Below are 20,614 nucleotides of genomic sequence, written 5' to 3' on the forward strand. Positions count from 1 at the left end.
AGCCAGCTGGGAGCCCTGGTAGTCGGGGTGGCGCAGGCGGCCTACCGAGCCATCCCGTGAGAGAAGGCCCGGGACTACAAACGGGTGAAACAAGCAATACTCTATCGGCTGGAGATTAGCCCAGACTATTACCGACACCTGTTCAGGGCTAAGAAAGGGCCCGACGAGTAGCGTTCCCAGGTGCTACTACAGCTGCTGCGGGACCTGCTCGACAAATGGGTGAGCCCGGTGGGGTCCGACCGCGAGGACCTGGTGGATCAGGTCATTTTGGAGCAGTTCCAGATTGACCTGGACGAGAGGACACAATGCTGGGTGCGACAACACGCCCCTCGAAATTGTGAGGAAGCGTTAAAACTGGCAGAAGCCTACACGGCGGCAGAGGCGAATTATCCGAAGGAAAGAAGAAACCCGAGGCCAGCGTCACTGCCACTGAAAGAAGCTGAACGGCGGTGGGCCCCTATCCGGGGGGTCGGTAGAGACATAGTGTGCTTCCGCTGCGGGCAGAGGGGACACCTCTCGCGAGAATGCCCCACGCAACCCGCTGTGCGGTGGGTCCCAGCTACCCAATCCAGAGGCTTCCCTGACCGGCGCCGCAGTGCGGAGGTGGGGGAACCTATGGACTGCAGCTACGCCAGCTGTGAGGGAAACGCAACGTGGAGCCGCCTGACTCTCAAAGTCTGGGTGGGCAGCCGGCCGGTATGGGCCACTCTTGACTCCGGGTGCGCCCAATCTATGGTAAGAGCCAACATAGTCCGATGGCGAGACGGAAGGGAGGCCCTACCAGTGACGGTGACCTGCCTCCATGGTGAGGCCGAACACATACAGTGACAATGGATACAGCTGCGCATCATGGAGCACCAAGGGGAACTACTCGTAGGAGTGGCACCGAAGATGGCGTGTGAGATGCTACTAGGACGGGATTGGACACCCCTCTACGATGTGCTAGAATGAGTAAGAGATGTAGAACTCACCCAAAAAAAAATGGGAGCCAGCGAAGGGTGGCTGGACGAGGAAGAAGCAGACCTGACTGACATTGAGGGACACATGAACTTCGACCCAAGCCATATCACCAGTAGCCAACAGTTCTGGGAGGCGCAGAACGAGGACCCGGAGCTCGAGACCCTCTGGAGACGAGCCCACGAGGGCCGGGATGAGGCCGCGTCACCCAGAAAAGAGCAACCCCAGTTCGAGGTAAGAAATCACCTCCTCTATCACGTGCCAGGGCCCAGGCGGGAGGGCCCCGCAGAAGTGCAGCTAGTGGTCCCGAGACAGCTCCGCCAGGTGGTCTGGCAACTCGCCCATGCGAGCCCGGTGGGAGGCCATTTGGGGCGAGATAAAACCCTGGCCAAGGTAGGGCGATGGTTCTTTTGGCCCGGGATGGGAGAGGAGGTGGCCTGCCAATGTGCAGCCTGCCCAGAGTGCCAGAAGACCTGGACTGAGCACCCTGCTAAGGCCTCTTTACAGCCAATGCCGGTCATAGACACCCCCTTCGCGAGGGTAGCCCTGGACATTGTGGGACCCTTACCCCGTAGCAGTTCCAGCCACCAGTATATTCTAGTCATGGTGGACTATGCGACACGGTACCCTGAGGCCATCCCGTTGCGAACCGCAATGGCCCCCTGGGTGGCAGAAGAATTGATAAAGTGGGTCGCGAGAATGGGGGTCCCTAAAGAAATCCTGACCGACCAGGGCAGGAACTTCATGTCCGGCGTCATGAAGGTGGTGTGTTGGACCCTGCAAATACGGCAGATACGGACCTCGGTGTACCACCCCCAAAACCAACGGGCTGGTGGAATGCCTTAATGGCACCCTAAAGAGAGTATTGAAATGGTGTATCCAAGAAGATCCTCGGAAGTGGGATTTACTGTTGCTGTTAGTCCTATTCTCACTCAGAGATACCCCCCAGGACTCCATGAAATTTTCCCCGTTTGAGCTAGTCCTCGGGCATCGCCCGAGAGGATGGCTGCAGGTCCTCCGAGAAGAGTGGGAGAGGGATGCCGGGGGCCTGCAGGACCCAGCAGGGTATTGCCAGGCTTTCCAACAGAGGATACGAATGGCCCAGAGCATAGCTCGCGAGAATTTGAGAAACGCCCAGGCGTGGCAGAAGAAGAGATACGACGACAGCACCAAGGAGCGGGCCTTCAAACCGGGGCAGCGAGTACTAGTGTTATTACCCACGTCCACGAGCCGTTTCCTAACACAATGGCAAGGCCCCTTCGTAGTCCACAGGCCCGACTCGCCATAGGATCTCGAAGTGCACCGGCCAGGACATCGCCGAGAGAAACAAATCTTCCATGTAAATTTGCTGTGGGAATGGAAAGAATCGACGGGCTGGGTAACGTTCGGGGAGACGGAAGGGGAGGATTTGGGGCCCCAAGGGCCACAGCGAGATGTGACGCCGCCCGGCGGGGTAGAGCAGCTAATCGAGATAGGGGAAGACTTGTCGGAACCACAGAAGCAGGAAACATGGAAGGTAATTCGGAAATTCCGGGATGTGTTCTGCAAAGAGCCGGGGTGGGTCCGTGGCACAATGCATACCATTAAGACACCTCCTGGGGCTATAGTAAGAGAGAAGCAGAGGCCCATTCCGCACCACTTGCTAGACGCCGTGCAGGAGGAGGTGGACTCCATGCTGCAACTGGGAGTGGTGAGACCTTCCCGAAGCCCTTGGAGAAGCTCACTGTTCCCCGTACGAAAGCCAGACGGGTCGCTGCGACTATGTGTTGATTATAGAAGGTTAAACACACTGGCAGCCTTCGACGCATTCCCCACGCCCCAGGTAGACGAGTTAATAGAGAGAATCGGAGGGGCCCAATATATATCAACGCTGGACATGGCCAAGGGATACTGGCAAATCCCAGTGGCCCCAGCCAACCGGCCAAAGACAGCCTTCAGCACGCCCTGGGGCCTATATGAATTCGTAAGGATGCCCTTCGGGTTACATGGGGCGGCCGCAACTTTCCAGCAGTTGATGGACCAACTGCTGGCCCCCCACGCAGGGTACGCGGAGGCCTACATCGACGACATTATTATATACTCGCCAACCTGGATGCACCATAAGCAGGCCCTCTGGGCCGTGTTGTCAGAGCTACGACGGGCAGGGCTTACAGCAAACCCACAGAAATGCGCCTTAGCGAAAAGGGAGACCAAATACCTAGGATTCCTGGTGGGCAGAGGCACTATCAGACCCCTGGCCGACAAGGTAGAGACGGTACGGGATTTCCCAGCCCCTCAAAATTGCTGTCAGCTCCGATCATTCCTGGGGCTGACCAACTATTACCGGAGGTTCGTGCCCCACTTTTCGGAACTGACGGCTCCCTTGACAGAGGCATTGAAGGGGAGGAAGAACGGGGCGGTAACATGGACGGAGCAGATGGAACAATGCTTTAGAAAATTTTAAAAGGCCCTCTGCAAGGACGTGATAATGCACGCTCCTAACTTTAGAAAAACTTTCGTTTTACAGACGGACGCGTCCGAAACAGCAGTGGGGGCCGTCCTCATGCAGGAGGTGGAAGGAATTGAGAGACCTATAGCATATGCCAGCCGCAAGTTGACACCGGCAGAAAAGAGGTACGCCACAATAGAGAGGGAATGTTTGGCCATTTGGTGGGCCGTGGACCATTTCCGATATTATTTAATGGGCCGAGAATTCAAGCTAGTAATGGACCATGCCCCGCTCCGATGGCTAAGCACTGCCAGGAATGATAATGCCCGGATCACCCAACGGGCATTGGCCCTACAGCCTTACAAGTTCCAAATCGTGTTCAGGCCAGGGAAATCAAACACTGTGGTGGACTTCCTGTCTAGGTGCAACAGCAGCAACTCAGGCGAAGCAAGGGGACCGCAGACGAACGAGGCGGACAACTCCCCCGATGTATCCCGGAAAGGTAAAATAGGAGCGCCCCAAGGCATCTTGGGAGGGGGGGTTGTGTCCCAGGGGAGCGGGGACGCTGGGAGACCCCCGTGGCGGCAAAGGGTCCCGCTTACCTCCCGCAGGGCCGGAGGAGCCAAAAGGAGTCCACACGCCGGCGCGGGCCGTCAGCCGGGCATTTATCCGGCTGCGGCTGAGCGGCGGGGGCAGGGCACGCCGGCCGGGAGAGACAAAAGGCGGCCCCGCCGAGACAACGAGGCGGCTGAGAGGAGAGAGCTGGAGCGCGGAGCCCCAGCAGGCGGGGAAGCAGCTGCCACCTGCCAAGGGCGGGACGGAGGAGGAAACTGACAAGGACGGCTGCGAGCAGTGCAGCAGTGCAGCCGGGAGCAGCACGTGGAGGGGAAGAGCCAGCTCCGTGAGGTGGGGCACAGCTGGTGGGGAAGCTGGCAGCGGAGCCAGGGGCAGGGCCGGCAGCAGTACCCAGGAAGGGGCTGGTGGGGCCCCGTACCGCGGAGCCAACGGTGAGGGTAACCGCGGCATCACCGGTAGAGGCAGCGAAGAGGCCAGCAGCACCCCAGAGAGGGAGGGGCCAAGTCGGCGGCTCTGCTGGAGGGGCCAAGTCAGCGGCTCTGCTGGAGGTACGCCCGGCCCGAGGACCGCTGTTGACGGCCAGAGGTTTGAGGCAAGAGGGAGGCAAGCCAAGGACGGAGTAGAGGCCAGAACAGGAAGACCCTAAGGTGGCGAATGGCCGGGGTGTAGGGGAGGACGGAGCCCCGAGATTGCCCGCGGAGGAACGCGTCAGCACCGAGGGATACCCCAAGGGAAGACCCCCCACTGAAGATGTCATCAAAGTTGTGGCAGGCGAGTTTTGGGGTCCCCCTTGATACCAATCGGGGTAAACTTTGGGGCGCATCAGCAAAGCCCGGGTGGGCGAGATCTGGGGCCCGGGCGAAAGCGGCGCGTGATCTCCTGGTCGAGCGGCGGCGGGTACAGCCACCTTTTAAAATCTAGTTAAATCTACTGTACGGATGTTCTTCACAGAGCAAACATCTTTTTTCGGTTACTGAAAAAGGGCAGTATTATCCACCTTTTGTTTTCTCCCCTCATCTCTCATGATTAGCACTTAGGATTTCCCAACTTACATTCAAGCCAATTTTCATCCCAAACTCCTTCTCTATTTCAATACTAGCCAATATTCCTCTTGATTTTCTGAAAAATGCAATAAATCATCAGTGACGAGCACAGTGTGGTTCATCTCTTTCCCCATTATTTTCTGCATAAATGAGTAATTATTAATAATTTTAGTGACAGGTTCTGGAGGCATAAGAAACCAGAGAGAAATAATGGCACCTTTGTCTCATTTCCCTCCTCAGCATTGTATTAGGGATTTTTTTTTTCTATTAACAATTACAGAGAAAGACAATAGGAAGGATCATCTGGTAGTTAAGACAGTAGACGGAAGCTCAGAAAATCTATGTTCTGTCCTTGGCTCTGCCATATACATACCCACTGGGTGAGTCTGCATGAGTGGTTATTGTGCATTTATTTAGTACTTGTATTAGCAAGTACTAAATAAATGTGCAGTAACCAGAGTTACTGTGCAACAGTGCTGGCAAATGTCTTTTAGGTGATGCACAGTAGCCTAATAATACTGTGCAGTAGCATATTAGCACTGTCCATGCTATTATTTGCTACTGCGCGGTATTTTTCGACTACTACACAGTCAGTGTCTTATGCAGATGCACCCACTGTGACTTTGGGCAAGGCTTTTGAGCCCTATGGTTCTGTTCCCATATTTAAAGTGGCAATAACATCACTCTCTTTCCCTTGCTCTGTGCCCCTTTTCTACATTTTGATAGCAAACTCTTCAGGGCAGGGGCTGATTTGCTTGGCTTCTACTGGGCCAACACATCACAATTCTTGTATCAGCAAAGACCTGCCATAATACAAGTAACTACCCGACATCTTTCTCTAGGTAACAGTTTAGTTGTGTTAAATTCTATTGTCTCAAGCATTCCTTACACTGTTGTTTAGGGTTTAAAAAGACAAAGTGTTAGAACAAAAAAAAAAAATCATGGAACCATGTACATCCTTAGCATCAAGGGCTGGCAGGGACCTCAATGATCATCTAGCCCAATCCCCTGCACAGATTCAGGATTCATTGTTCCTAAACCATCCCAGATGGATGCTCAGTCCAGTCTTTGCTCCAAGACCTTCAGTGAGAAAGATTCTGCAACTTCCCTGAGCAGCATCTCTCATTCCCCTACTCCTGTTAGAACCAGAAATATATTTTCCTGAGATTTGTTCTAAATCTGCTTTGTTGCAGCTTAAACCCATTGCTCCATCTCCCATTGCAGCAAAGGACAGCAATGTTTCACAACTTCTTTATGGTGGCTGTTCAACTATCATGTCCTCCATCTTCTCCAAGTTATATGGCTAGTTTCTCAGTCTTCCCTCACACAGGTTGCTTCCCAACCCTTTTGTTATTTTCATTGCTTACCTTTGGACGGACCCTTCTTTAGCTGCTCTGCATCCTTCTGAAACTGAGGTGCTCAAAGCTCCAGTGGAAATCTAACTGGTGCCAAGGAGTGGGTATTATCAAGGCCCCTTGTGTTTTGTACACAAGAATGCTGCTGATGGAACCCAATGTCACATGTGCTTGTGACAATATCCCATTGGTGAACCAAGCTGTGATCCACCAAAACCTCCAGCTCCTTCTTGGCAGTGCTACTGACCATCCAGCTATCCCCTAGTCTGTATTTGTACATCTGTTTTTTCTTTGCCATGCATTGCACTCTGCATCCATCTGATCTTTATTCTGTTGTTGATAGCTCAATTTTTCAATTAAGAAAGCTACCTTTGAATTTTAATCCTATCCACCCAAGGGCTTGTGACCCTTAAAAGTACTGGAAAACTGTTGGTGTGTGCCTTCAACTGGATAAATAAACTACTAAAAACTACTGAGAAAAACTGAATGCCAAACTGTTGGTGACTTGAAGGTGTCCAGCCTCTCAAGGTGTTCCATTACATGGTCTACAGCAATGTAAGGTATAAATTTACACTCACCCTGGTCATCCCGCATTGTGTTAAGCAGGGCAGTCCCTTTGGGCTGGTAAAAAAATGATGAAAAATACCCATTAAGCAGGTTGGCTTTTTCCTATGTGTTGGTTGTCAGTTGTCCCATTTGGTTTAGCAGGTGTCCAATGTTACCCTTTGCTTTTCTTCCAACTTCTCACATATCTGAAGAAGGGCTTTTTATTGTCCTTGATACATGTGGCCAGTTGGAGTTTGGTTGCAACTTTGGCTTTCCTGGTTCGCTCTCTACAGGTGTGGACCAGTGCAGAATACTCCTCCTTTGTGGTGATTCCAGTCTTCCATCCTTTATAGGTCTCTCTTTTTAGACACAGGACATACATGAGTTTCCTGCAGAGCTAAGAGGGTTGCTGTGCCCTTTTGCTACCTTTCCTCTGAGATGGTTTGGACATTGCTTGTGCTTTCAGGATCACTCCCTTGAGGAGCAACCACTCATCCTGAACATCGCTGCCTGTCAAGTCGTGGTCCCTTAGGGCCTCGACAACAAGCCTCCTGAGCTTATCAAAGTCAGCTTCCCTAAAGCTGAGGACTTCTGCACTGCTGACTGACTTGCCAGCTTTGCAGTGAATAGTGAAAGTGATCAGCTCATGGACACTGTCTCCCAGCTTCCATTCGGTTATTAGGTCACTGACTAGATCATCCCCCTTTTCCAGTACCAGGTTGAGCAGCGCTGTACCTCTTGTCAGTGCATAGACTTCTTGAGTCAGATAGAGCTCATCCACACATATGAGGAAGTTTTGTGACCATTCGGATTTGGCTGAGTGCTCTTCCCACAAGCTGTCTGGGTAGTTGAAGACTCCTGTGACAACCATGCACTGAGAGCATGCAGCCTCAGCCAGTTCTTTGGTGAATTCCTGGTCAAGCTCTTGTTTCTGATTAGGAGGCCTGTAGTAGACTCCTACCATTGTGTCCCCTGTGCCACGTTCTCAGGGGACACAATGGTAGGAGTCTACTACAGACCTCCTAATCAGGAACAAGAGCTTGACCAGGCTGATTACATACACATATAGAGTGTATGTAAATTAATTAAATAAAAAGGTGTTGGATCTAACATCACTTACTTTGACATTATTTACTTAGATAGTTATGACGCTGTCAATGAGCACAATGGAAGTTTTGTTTAAGTGAGGATTGGGAAGAGTTGATCCCCATGGGTCTGGAAATTTGGCAGAAGGAGAGTGGCATTTAATGCTGCCACTGCTTCCTTGCCACCAAATTTTCAGATCTGTGGGAACCCTTACAGGCCGGATGACATGACTCCAGATTTGTCCTGCATGCTGGGAATTGAGCATCCTTGGTTTAAAACAATCCTAATGTGTTTGTTTTTGTATGACTTATGTATATAAAAGTTCTGTTCTGCTCCATCATGGCAGAGGGAGCACAAGATAATAAATTAAGCCTATTGTTTACTTGAAGATGATATTTTTGAGTATGCCTAAAGTTACTGTAAATGAGAGGTTATACACAACTTTAGGAGAACTGTATCAATGTCTGCATCTTTAAAAATGTGAGGGATGGGTAAATGAGGCAGCAGTAACTGCAAAAAAGAAAAGGATAAAGAGAAAAACAGTCTAAAAGACTCAAAATGTAGGAAAGTGAAAAGCTAAAACCAGAAATAAGTTTCAGAGACAGGTATTTGACACTGTTTGGCCAAATTCATAACTATTGTAACTTTACTGAAATCAATAGGTTTACATCAAGAGATGAATTTAATCCCTGTTCCATATCCAAAATGATGGTTCCGAGGGACTGAGCAAGGAAATAACATTTTATTAAACATAGACTTTCTCGGTTGCTATCTGTGAGTTACCAGCAAAGCAAGTATTCTTTTATTAGCAAATCCTTAACCTTGGTCTCAGCAGCAACCTTCTGGATCAATGGTGATCAGTCATCTCAAAATTTCCCCACTAGAAATTGACAATTTCCACGGTAACTAATACCAGTCTGATTCCAGATGCATTGAGCAATGTGATCTTCTTTACTTCGGTGGGCCAAACTGAAAGTAGAACGTCAGTGTTTAGCCAAGGACCGTGCTTGCTCTCTCTCTCTAGCTCTCGCTCTCTTCCCCACCCCCGTTCTTTTTTTAGAGGAAAGTGTTCATTTCTGAAAAAGAAGAAACAGGTGCAAGCACTATTCAGCAGGCTGTTGCTGTCTGATCCCTGAAGCAGGACTGGCAGCAATACACAAGTTGTCTGACTGACCACCTTCGATGCCAGTGTAAACTAGCTGCAAGAGAGTGGGAGGGGACAGGCATGTTCAACAGCAGCCAGCAAACTTTAATACTGTTCCTTTTCTCCTCATTTCTTTGATGTGCTCTGCAAACTGCAGCTGAATCCCAGCTGAACACCTCCACAAGGACAGTTTGGAGACAGATTTTAGAAAACTAGGTGCTTCATTCAAAAGAGCACTGAAAAGAACTAGGAGGGGATGTCAATTCATCACTGAGATACTGTTGTTTCCTTCATATCCATCAGCCTGGTCACAGCCAAAGTGAATTTCCAAACTCCCATTGAATTTAGTAGAACCAGGAGTTGGCCCTAAGAAAGCATTTGAACAGGATCTCTCATAGCAAACACTCGCACCAGCAAGAGAGTTTCAATTCCTGCCAATCTTCCTATATTTTTTTGGAAGTCTCTCAATTTGGAGACTAAATCCAGAAAGCCCATCTGTTTTGTCTGAAGTTACTCTGACACCTTCATCCTCTTTGAAAGTAAAGATTTCCCCATTGTTCCAGCAGGATGCAGATGGATCATCTGAGACTGAGCCCCATTTTTCTGCCAGTGAAGTGGAATAATAGTGCGCTGTCACTCACAAGCACCATGCCAGAAGCATTCAAGCTCTGCCTTCACAGACTGAAACTCCTTCTTTCTAATATTTCCAGGGCTAATCTTGCAGACATTATTGTGCAGGTAATAATTTAGAAACTGTCATAAAAATTACATTTAAAAAAAATTAAGAGGATTTTTGGTGTTCCTGAAAGGGGAAGGACTGACAACACCAGAGACTGGAAGATTAATAATAACTCAAGCTGCTTGCTTCTTAATTCTTCATTTGCATTTTAAACACTGGACTTAGATTTACTGTTCTGTTTCCCCTGAATAAGTACTATTTTATTTCCACCTGGGCAAATGTATGCAGTTAATTAGGTGCTTGGAAGACTTAACTCAGGTTGGATTTGGGCCTGTAAGCCTTAGGCTGAGTGTGCTGGAGAAGAAACGTACCAAGGCATTTAAGGGAAGAAAATGTTTGCTTGGTTCTTCTAACAATGAATGTACAAGGTTTGGGGTTATGCAGCCTACCCGAAACTCTCTACCTGTTTAGTGCCCACAGAAACTAACCATGATTAGAAATAGGCTCAAACATCAGATCACAGCAACACACTGTGCTTGTATATAAAGAGATGCCAGGGTCCTCACCAGGTATCAAAGTCATGACCCCCAAAAGAATTGGATACTTGTTTTTTTTTGTTAAAAGAGAACATTTCTATGTGCCAGTGATTAGTAGGAGGTGTAGTTCCTGCAAACATTTAGCTGCATGAACACCACAGAAACCATATAACACTCACATTCAGATCCAGATGCCTAGATCTATGCTAAGCCAAAAAAAGACAGCTTTCCACTACCCTAACCCAGTGTTTTCCAACCAGTGTGCCATGGCACAAAACTGTGCCATCAGAAATGAATAGGCGTGCTGTGGAATTTTGCCAAAGCAATGAGCTACAATAGGTATGAGAATGGGGATTGCCTTAACAGGTGTGCCGCAGAAAATTTTTATTTATGTAAGTGTGCCTTGGGCTGGAAACGGTTGGAGAACACTGCCCTGACCCTTTGGATCCAAATCCAAACTCTAGACCCAAGCTCTTTTCTTGTCTCGGTTCAACTTACACAATCATTGGGCACATCTACATGAGATGCTACATCGCCATAGTGATGAGCTACAATGACATAGCTTGTTGCTATGGCAACGTAGCACTGGCAGGCACTAACAGTAATGCTACCGTTACTGCACAGTAGCAATGAACTACTGCGCAGTAGCTCATTGTTACTGCACAACAGGGTTGGAAATGACCCGTGCACTGCCAGGACTGTGAAGTACCAGCAGGTACTCTGCTAAATGACTGCACAGTACCAACTGCGCAGATTGGTGTACATGTTGACACGCCCAATGGTAATCCCAAGAGTAAAATGTAATTGCTGCTCATCCAGGAATCATCCCAAAGATTAGCCAAATATCTTGCTAGATTCCCAACACTAACCAGTGGGAAAACACATGCACAGAGCTGTTGACAGGTAGATGAATCAGACTAGACTCAACTAACATATCCTTTTAGGGTGATTCTCAAAATGGAACACATTGGAAAGGAAAGACAGTAACCTGATGAAAAAGTCAGAATTAAAAGCATGAATAAGTGCAGAGGAACAGATAGAGTTTGCACTATATGGTCGCATCCACATGAGCAAATACATGCCTGTTGCGGCATTTCAAAGCAGTTTGAGACACTGCAGGAGGCCTGCCAGAAAGGGCACTCAGTACAGACAATATTGATAGATAGTAGGATTGGGCTGTTCACAAAAGTAAAATATTTAGTGGCCTTTAAGCATGTGAGGCACTAGGTTTACAGGAGGATATTTTCTGATTTCCTGAGGGCAGCAAACACACTGTAACTGCACGGTCCTTTTATTTGTGGCCAAATCTCCTGAGCAAGTGCATCACTTGCACCTGGCTCTGTCTGGTTCATTAGTTTGAGATTCAGTTTGCTTCCTGGTTAGACAGCGCATCAAGGATTCTCAGACTGCCAGCACACAGACCCAGCCTTCCCTCTGCCACCAGTATTCAGAGGACTGCAACCAAGCAAGCTGCAGCATATTTTTTTAAGAGGAGAAAAGACTTACAGAGTGGTTACTTTAAAAAAATTAACATTTGCTAACGGATACAACACAGTTATCAGCCAGATTACAGCTCAGTGATTTCCCATGTGGGAAGATTTTACTTATTGCTGACTTTCCAGTGACAGCCACTGAAAATATCCCAATGGACCTGCAAGAAGGAAAAATAGTTTGCTGCAATAATACACTGTAGCAGAAAGAGGGCAGTGAAAAAAACAGCAGTAGCAAAGGTCACTGTGTTAATCAGACCTTGACACCCCAAAGCCTAGCAGATAACCCGTGTGAAAACTGCTCAGGTGTGAAGTCTCAGGTTGGGATGAGATATAAGAATCTGCTGGAGCTTGCTAGCTGTCATTCTAAAAAGTATTCATCTCAGTCACTGCCTATAATTTTCAAAGTCAAGCTGACCTTGCTGTGCTTAAATTCACAAAGGTCACACAGCACCTAATAAGCTGACAGAGCTTCACAGCCTACAGAAATGCTTGGCTTATCTTCGAAGGCCTTTCCCTGGGTTTAATGTCTCTGACAAAGGAACGAGTATTACGTCAGCTGCACAGATGAGGTCAATGCACAAATGTAATGTGCCTGTCACTTGGTTGGAGCTGGAAGCCTATTGGAGTAGTCATGCCCGTAAGAAAGGGATACAGATCTGGACAGAACAGAACAGAGAAATCAATCATAAGGCTAAGAAGGCTTATAAACTAGGAGGGCACTCTGTGTCCTGTTGTACACATACGTAGTGCTGGAGGGAGAAGGAACTCTGAACTCTGGCTACATCTGAAGCTTTCCAAAGCTAATGTTCCTCAGATAATTATCACAGGATTTGTAATTCTTTTACAAATAAACATAATGCATATTCTCTCTCTCTCCTTCTCTCTCTTGTTAGTGTTGGAAATGTGCCTGAATCTGGGCACTGAAGCAAATGAAGAATGAACTGTGCTAGCTAGACCCAGAAGGACAGTAGGCAGACATTTCAAAAGTTCTTCCACACATCTGCTGATACATTCTATGCTAGAGCTACTACATATCTCAACTATCTGGCCTTCTCTCTCTTTGCCCATGTTATTCTGCTATTTCAGTCTCCCACCTCCCTTGGCGACCAACCATCAATCATACCAAACAGTGCCAAACTATTTTGGGATGTTGTGAAATGGATTAGCAGCAAGGATGACAACACCAAATTCACATTTATTTACAACTAAACCTACATCTGAGGAATTGTACTAAATTCCAAACTTTTGGGATATTTTGGATCATATCAGCATTGAACAATCACACCCTGGGTCTGTCTAACAGGCCTGAATCAGAACCCTGTGTTAGTGTACTCTAGACTTTAAGTTACATATTCAAATCTTATACAGTAGTTAGGGCAACATCTCAGCCTCTAGCCTACATCACAATAGGAACACAAATCTTTGGAAGTAAAATTTGAGTGCATCAATCTTTGCAGCACCTAGAAGTCCATGAAATTTACAGCCAGAAAACAAAACTCTTTAAGAACTAGAAGAGAGGAAACATTGTCACTTGCCCAAATTAAAAATGGAAGTAGCAACTCAATACAACTTTGTGTTGTTGCCCTTCTGGCTATGTTATGACATACTTCAAAGATCTCAACGGTCACAGCCAGCTTGGAATAGGTACAGGCAGTCCTCAGACTTATGAAACAATTGGTTCCTGGAAACCACATCTTAAGTTGAAACATTGTAACTCAGAACTGATTTTCCCACTGGAAACAATGTTACAAATGTGGGATTGGCTCCTGAACCAAGGCCTGATACCCTATTTTCACCAAAAAATAACCCAGAATTTTGTACTCAATCAATTATAGATGAGTAATATAGCTACATTAATATATTTATATTGTAAATAGCAATCATATTAATTTGGAACGACTTCTTTGAGGCGACTTTGCTGGACCTTTTGAAGGGTTCTTTGCTGGAGTCTTCTCAGGAGTCCTAGCTGCAGGTTTTTCTGGAGTCTTGTCTGCTTTCTTAAAGAAAGTATTTAAGTAAGTTTGGACAGATGTTCTCCAGGAAGATGGGCAACACAGTGAACCTGTTCGCTGTGCAAAGTCATGTTGGATCAAGCATTGGAAAGTTGAAACACGTCAGAAAGTTGAAACAGGGTATCAATTTATAAATGTTGTAAGTGCAAAACGTTGTAACTCGAAATGTTGTAAGTTGAGAACTGCCTGTATGCCCCTTTTTGGCTCAGATTGATTGAACACTTTTCTATGATGCTAAACAGAATTATTTATTTAATTCTCCATCCTTTGTTGTTTTGTTTAGTTTCCTGCAGGATGTCTCTGAGGAACAAGCCAGAACAAAACAAAAAGCTTTCATATCCAGGCCAAGACTAGTCCAGTGAATTCCAGTTAAGCGTGGAAACTTGTAGGAGAAATATTTGGCAATCAGAAAGACCTTATTAAAGAAGAACGTTATTTTCCATCACGTATAAGACCACTAATATTGTAATTTAATTAGATTCTTCTTCTGCGTGGAGTTTTTCTCTTCACTGCATCAAACCTGTAACATTTATAAACCTTCCCATTTTCAATTAATCGCATCCTTAAAAGTGAAATTGAAAGTTGGTGAAAGGTGAGGACAATTAGGACTCGTAGTAGATATGCTATCTTTTATGAGACCAACAAGATTTTTGCAAAAACATTAGTAGCCTTAAGGTCCCATGTGTTCCATGTATAACATTGAGAAAGCACTGCTGCCTCACTATCATGTCTCAGATGTGGTCCTGTCCTTAGGTCACAGCTTCATGCATAGGAGTACAGAACAGTCATATCCTTGTACAGTTGTTGAGCTTTCTGCTTAGAGTGTTCTGTCTCTAAGAATCAAGGTACCCATCTCTCTGGCAACCTGTTTCTCTCTCTTTTTCCATGTATTTATCTTATATCTATAACTATTATCTTAGATTCAGATTTTCAGAACAGTTTAGGGGGGTTAAAATTAAAGCCAATGGAAGGCATGTTTCTCTGTACACTCTAGACCCGGGGTTGACAACCTTCTACTAACAGGAGGTCAGCCACCACTGAGGGCTGCCAATCTTCTGTTGACACCCTAGTCATCCCAGTTCTGTGCAGAGCCCTCCCAGCTCTCTCAGCTGCCCTAATGCAACTGCTACTGAAAAATGTGTCACCAAAGAACGTGGTGAAGGTTGATCTGGAGTACCACCAGTGATGCTAAGCAAAGGATGCACTGGGGAGGCAAGAGAGCAGTCCTCCAGCAACCCATAAAATGCCAATCTCTGCTCTAGGCTGAGGTGAGAATCCCAGCCCACACTGGCCAGCAAGAATACCAGTCAGCATTAGCAGTATTGAGGGTACAAGGAATAGAGAATCTAGCTCACATAGTATAAAAGACTTGAGCTGAGAACATGCCCAGGATCTTTACCTTTTCAAAGTTTTGGAATATTAGAGCTGTTTTAACTACGAGTTCCCTCTACATTTTCCCTCCCCCAACTTTGTATGGATAAAATTAAAAAAACTCAGCAGCTGTGACAACTTTTCAGATACTGGATGAAACTCAATAATACAAATATGTTCAAGAGCACTCACTTGTCTGTCTGAGCATGGATTGCTGCCCCTGTAACTGGTGCTTATCTTTGCAACTGGCTCAGCTTCTGCCTTCTGATGATGCTCTCTATTAAGCCACCTAAACAGGCTAACCAAACGCTTTCTGAGATGATAAAAAAATAAATCTGTGAGGATCCTATTCTAGTGGCTTTGTTCTTTATTGTAAGTAGCTATATTTTATTCTCTCCTTCTCATTTCAAAGGCATTAAAAATAAGACCTAGGGAAAAAAATACATGCCATTAAAATAATCATTGCTTTCACCACAGTAATCTGGAGGCAGTAAGGAAGGAAAAGTGACAGCATGTATGTTGAAATTAATAACAATAATAAAAAATGAATGCATTGGAGGCATGCCCAGCCCCTTTCTGCACTAGCAAAACAAAAGAAAGAAAGCCTATTCTTGAAGCATCTTCATTCTTGGGGAGTGAATATAGGTAAATATGAAGCGCATCTGAACTGGCTGTGCTCCCAGTTGGCATGGCCTGGTATTGGTAAGCACTCTCCCTAGCCATGCAGTGAACTCCAGCTCAGTAGCCAGCACTGGCCCCCCAAAAAGCTGGGACTGATGCAGTGGCAGCATACTTGGCTCCAGTGGAGGAGCAAATGCCTCACATCAGTCAACAGCAAACCTCTCCAGTTAATTAAGAAGTGGAGTTGACAGCTGCTGAAGGGTGTTCCATCCAGTTGGGAGGATGAAAGCCAAGAAGCCAGGGCTTGATGGCAAAGGGCTAGACTACGCAGCATAGGAAAAGAGGGTTGGAGAATCTTCAGGTGCCTGAAAGAGACACAGGCAACTCAAGGAAAGGAAATAATCACTGTTTCTGTGAGAGAAGGAAATGGCAGTCCTGGGTATGCAGCAGAGTTAAGTGACTCTGAGCATATAAGATCATCTCGTATGCACGTGAATGGCCGCTATCATCGAGAATCTCATATCTCATTAAGGAACCATGTTTATATGACAGTGGGTGTGTCTACACATTCATTAATGTGCTTTTGCTACTGCACATTAAATTTAGTAGCTCTAATGTGAGGTACTAACTAAATGCATGTTAGGCTACACTAATGCACAGTAGCTAAAGTACATACTTTTTTAGTGATGCTTAATGTGCAGTAGCCTAATTTTACTTAGGCTTTACTGACATCAAAGTGTCATGGCAAAAGCCATGCTAACGTGCAGTTAAATAGGCTACTGCGCATTAAAGCACACATATAGAAATGCCCGGTAAGTAGAAGGGGTTTCACAGGTAAAATTCAACCCAGAAATGCCAGAAATTCTAGACAACCATTGTACTAGTTAAACTGAAGGAGAAATTCCTTTGAGTCAAGCCAGCACAAACCCCTTCACATTCAGATCTAGAAGAGGGCGGATATGCCTGTCTTCTATAGGATTTCACAAACACATTATATCTGAGCTTTTCATAGAGCACCTACAGTGATGGTCATGAGGCAGAAGACAGCTCCTGGAATTCTCACCCCTATTCCTTATACATCCAAAGAATGCCAATCACAAGCTGACCCTTAGTCTGGGTACTGTTCCAGTTTTACAATTGGGGGGTTAAATGACTGCCCCAAAGCTACGCAGCAGTAAAACAAAGTCTATCTTAGAATTATCAATACTTCCTATTTCTAAGCTGCAACCACTCAACAATAGTGCTCCCATCTATAAAACTGGTGATTTCCCCATGTAGCAACAGGACCCTGAAAGAAATTTTGCATCCAACACAATTCAGCTATGTTAACTGCACTGCAAATAATCATCATTTTAACTGTAAAAGTCAAAGTATGGATGCCCAGGCTTCAAGTTTTGCACAAGTGACTTTTGCTGGAGAACAAGTAATCTTCATTAAAGAAGGCTGTGAACTATAGAATTGGGTTTCAAATCTGAGTTTCCTCAAAGTTCAGGTGTGTTTGTATCCATGGGTTTTGCTCAATCCCATAATTTCTGTGGTTTGATAAAAAACTGGATTTGGGGCTGTGCAAGAATCACAATGGAACAGAAGGAGGAAAATGAGGGATCTGAAGGTTATAGTTTCCTGTTCGTACTTAAGGGGGGGTTCTTGCACACATTCTGTTTCTCCTCCCAGGTCTGAGGAATCTCCCAGGCACAGAAAATAGTGATGTGTTTTATACACGTTATTGTTTGTCTCCCATTGATGGGAATTGCAGGATAATTGAGTTCCTAAGAGTGAATAAGCGTTAAGTTATTAAACTTTCACTCATCTTATTACACAAAACCCAGTCAGATTTTTGTACTGTTTTTTTTCCACCTACTATGTCACTTTTACAAGAGACCTATGTTCAGATTTTCTTCAAAGCTGGCAGGTGTTTTGCATGTTCTCCTACCCCTTTGCCTTTGATGGTGAATCTGCCTCATCTTAGATGGATACTTGCTGCCTGACCTCTACATACCCTTGTATTTTCAATATGATACCCTTAACACTGATGGTCTATTCTTAAGTCTTTTATGTCCTGAATGTTTCTTGTTGGTCACTTCTAATATTGGTGACTGCTGAAGTGGAAGTTTATCCTCCAGTATTGTGCTGCTTAACTGGTTACTAGCATCCTCAGGTTATTTTCGAAGTGTTACTGTTGCACCAGCCTTAAGCATGACCACAGCAAAAAGTGTTTCACTTGTTTATTTCTCAACTTTTTCTCTGTTTCTCCTGATTTCCAAGGATCTCTCTGTAAGCCTTTTCATTTCTGTAACTTAAGTCTTGCTTGTCACTATCTTGATGTTCTTTGCTTTCACTTCCCAGAATCTTTCCCTCAATAAACCATTCACAGAAACCTGATAATGATGCTACTGTGCATTCAAAATATAGGAATGAATTACTCCAAATCTTCAGCATAGATTTGTCCCAAAGCTTATCATATATCTCCTCACAAAGGCATAATAATAATCAGACCACTTATAAACATTGCCCTGTCAACTAGAGCTTTTACTGCACTAACCAGGGAAATATGATAAACACTTTTCAAATGCTTTGAATAACAAATATTTCACATAAGACAAATAACTGGTTTCCTTGCTTCATCACCTGACTATTGAAGGGGAGCGTGGCTGGAGATCCTTATCTTTGTATCATCACTATTCTGACTTTTCAGGATTAAATTGGTCTTCTAATGTCTCAACAAAAAAAGCAGATTTCTCACATCACTTCAATCATGCAGTTTATTCATGTCTTTGATACAGTCACCTGGACACCTATTCTTTCATTTCAAATAGAAGCTTTTTTTGCTCACCTCAGTCACCTGCAGGATCTTTGAAACACCTCCTCTGCTGTTCCTTCCAAAGAGTGCGTCCCTGCATCTCCCGCTCCATTCCCGAGTCCATTTACAGTGCAGCCAGTAAGTTCTTGCTAAGTTATCGTTTGAAATTCTGACACACAACAAAAGGTGTTTTTCCCCCATCTCTTTGACAATTTTGCTTTCTCAGTGGTCCATCACAGACAGGTCTCCACTAGTAAACTGAGCAACCTATCCTCTTGTCTCTTCTTTTCTTCTTTTTTTGTAAACATATAATCAGTGCTTCAAATGCCTCAGGTATCACAATCTCTATTTCTCTACTGCCATCTGCTGGCCACTAAATAGCACAAACGTTGTCAGAGAAACTGGTAGCAACACATATACAGTATATTTTTCTTCTGCCCTGCTTAAAATCAATAATGATACATGGTGACCAAAAGTCAACACAAATCATTCTATTTTTCCCCTTCATTACAAAACACCAAACAAGATTTACAGCTTGTTGGTCAGCCATGGTAAGCTCAAAACGCTGAACAACAGAAGCAGGAAGCAGTTGGCAAGACGGGTCGACTAATGTGCTTCTTGTGAACAAAAGCCAGGATAAAGTGGAGACAAATGTATTCTGTCTCAAAATGCAGGTGGGTTTACCCCAATGTTGCCATAAATAAAGTGTTCTACTGCGAAGCTGAGGATTATCTGATCTGAACGGCTTGGGTTTACAAACACTACCTGCACAGAAATATTGACTTTGATGGAAACACAGTAAGTGAAGGGAAAGAACTGGATGCAAAGAGAGCAGTGAATTACAGCCTGGAGCTTCTTGGTCATTTTTTATTTCTTTTAAGAGATTTCTTACTATAAGCATTTATTATTACTATTTGTCAAGCACCAATAACGTGTTCAGCACTGCCTGTAATGTAAAGGAAAACACAGTCCTCGCCTCATGAAGTTTGTACTGTAAATTAGACACGGTCAATAAGCCTAAGCACAAGGTATGTATGAATGGAGTTATGATGTGCAGTGTGTTATGGATGAGGCTGACATGCCTGAAATTGATGTACAAGGCAAGCCAGTTTGTATAACCATACCAAATTCAGTATATTTGGAATGGTTTATAAATGGCAGGCTGAAAAGTTCACTTGCAAACACACCCTAGGCTTCAGAGTGTTTAAAACCTGGAGCAGTTCCTGGATTGGAATTCTGCAGAATGAACCTCTTCTGCTTTTAAATGCAGTGTCCTGCTTCATCACTGCTATCACTGGCTCTGTATTTTTTAAATATATGTTATGGTCAAAGCTGGCACAATCCTGATTGTTTCTCTGCACAACTGTCCATTTGAAAGGATGGGTCTTCAGTTATGGGACAGCCCAGAACTGGTGTATCCATGCACACAGACAACAAAATCAGACCAAAGAGGGACAGCTCGACAATGAGGAGAATTACAGAGGGAGACCAAAGTAAAGGCTGATGACAGAAATACTTGCAGTGAAGAAGAAAAAAGGTACACGAAAGAGGAGAGAGCCAAAAACATTACTGAATTGAAGGTTTCCAAATAGGCAACAGACATCTGTTTTGCAAGACAACAGAATTGCATCAAGTGAGGCTTCGGCTCATTTAATATTTGTGAATGTGGCTAGAAAGCCCATTTCTTGAATGACAGTCCCTTCCATGCATACTGTATGTGAAGTTCATAACTAACAATCTTGAATGTAGTGTAGGGTACTTTCTGCGGTTTCCTCTTTCCTCTAAAGTTTTCTTTCCACACTTAATAAACCATTTCCAAGTGTTCCAGTCTTCAGCAGTCTTCTCCCAGTCACTTGGCTCAATGGTCACTGCCTTCATATCTTTCTTGCAAGCCTATCTGAACCAGAGATGAGGAATGCCTGCATGGTCCTCCTCCTGTAAAGCACTCTCTATGCAAGAGATCCTTG

Source organism: Alligator mississippiensis, chromosome 5 (assembly GCF_030867095.1).
Source record: "Alligator mississippiensis isolate rAllMis1 chromosome 5, rAllMis1, whole genome shotgun sequence".
Classification (NCBI taxonomy): domain Eukaryota; kingdom Metazoa; phylum Chordata; order Crocodylia; family Alligatoridae; genus Alligator; species Alligator mississippiensis.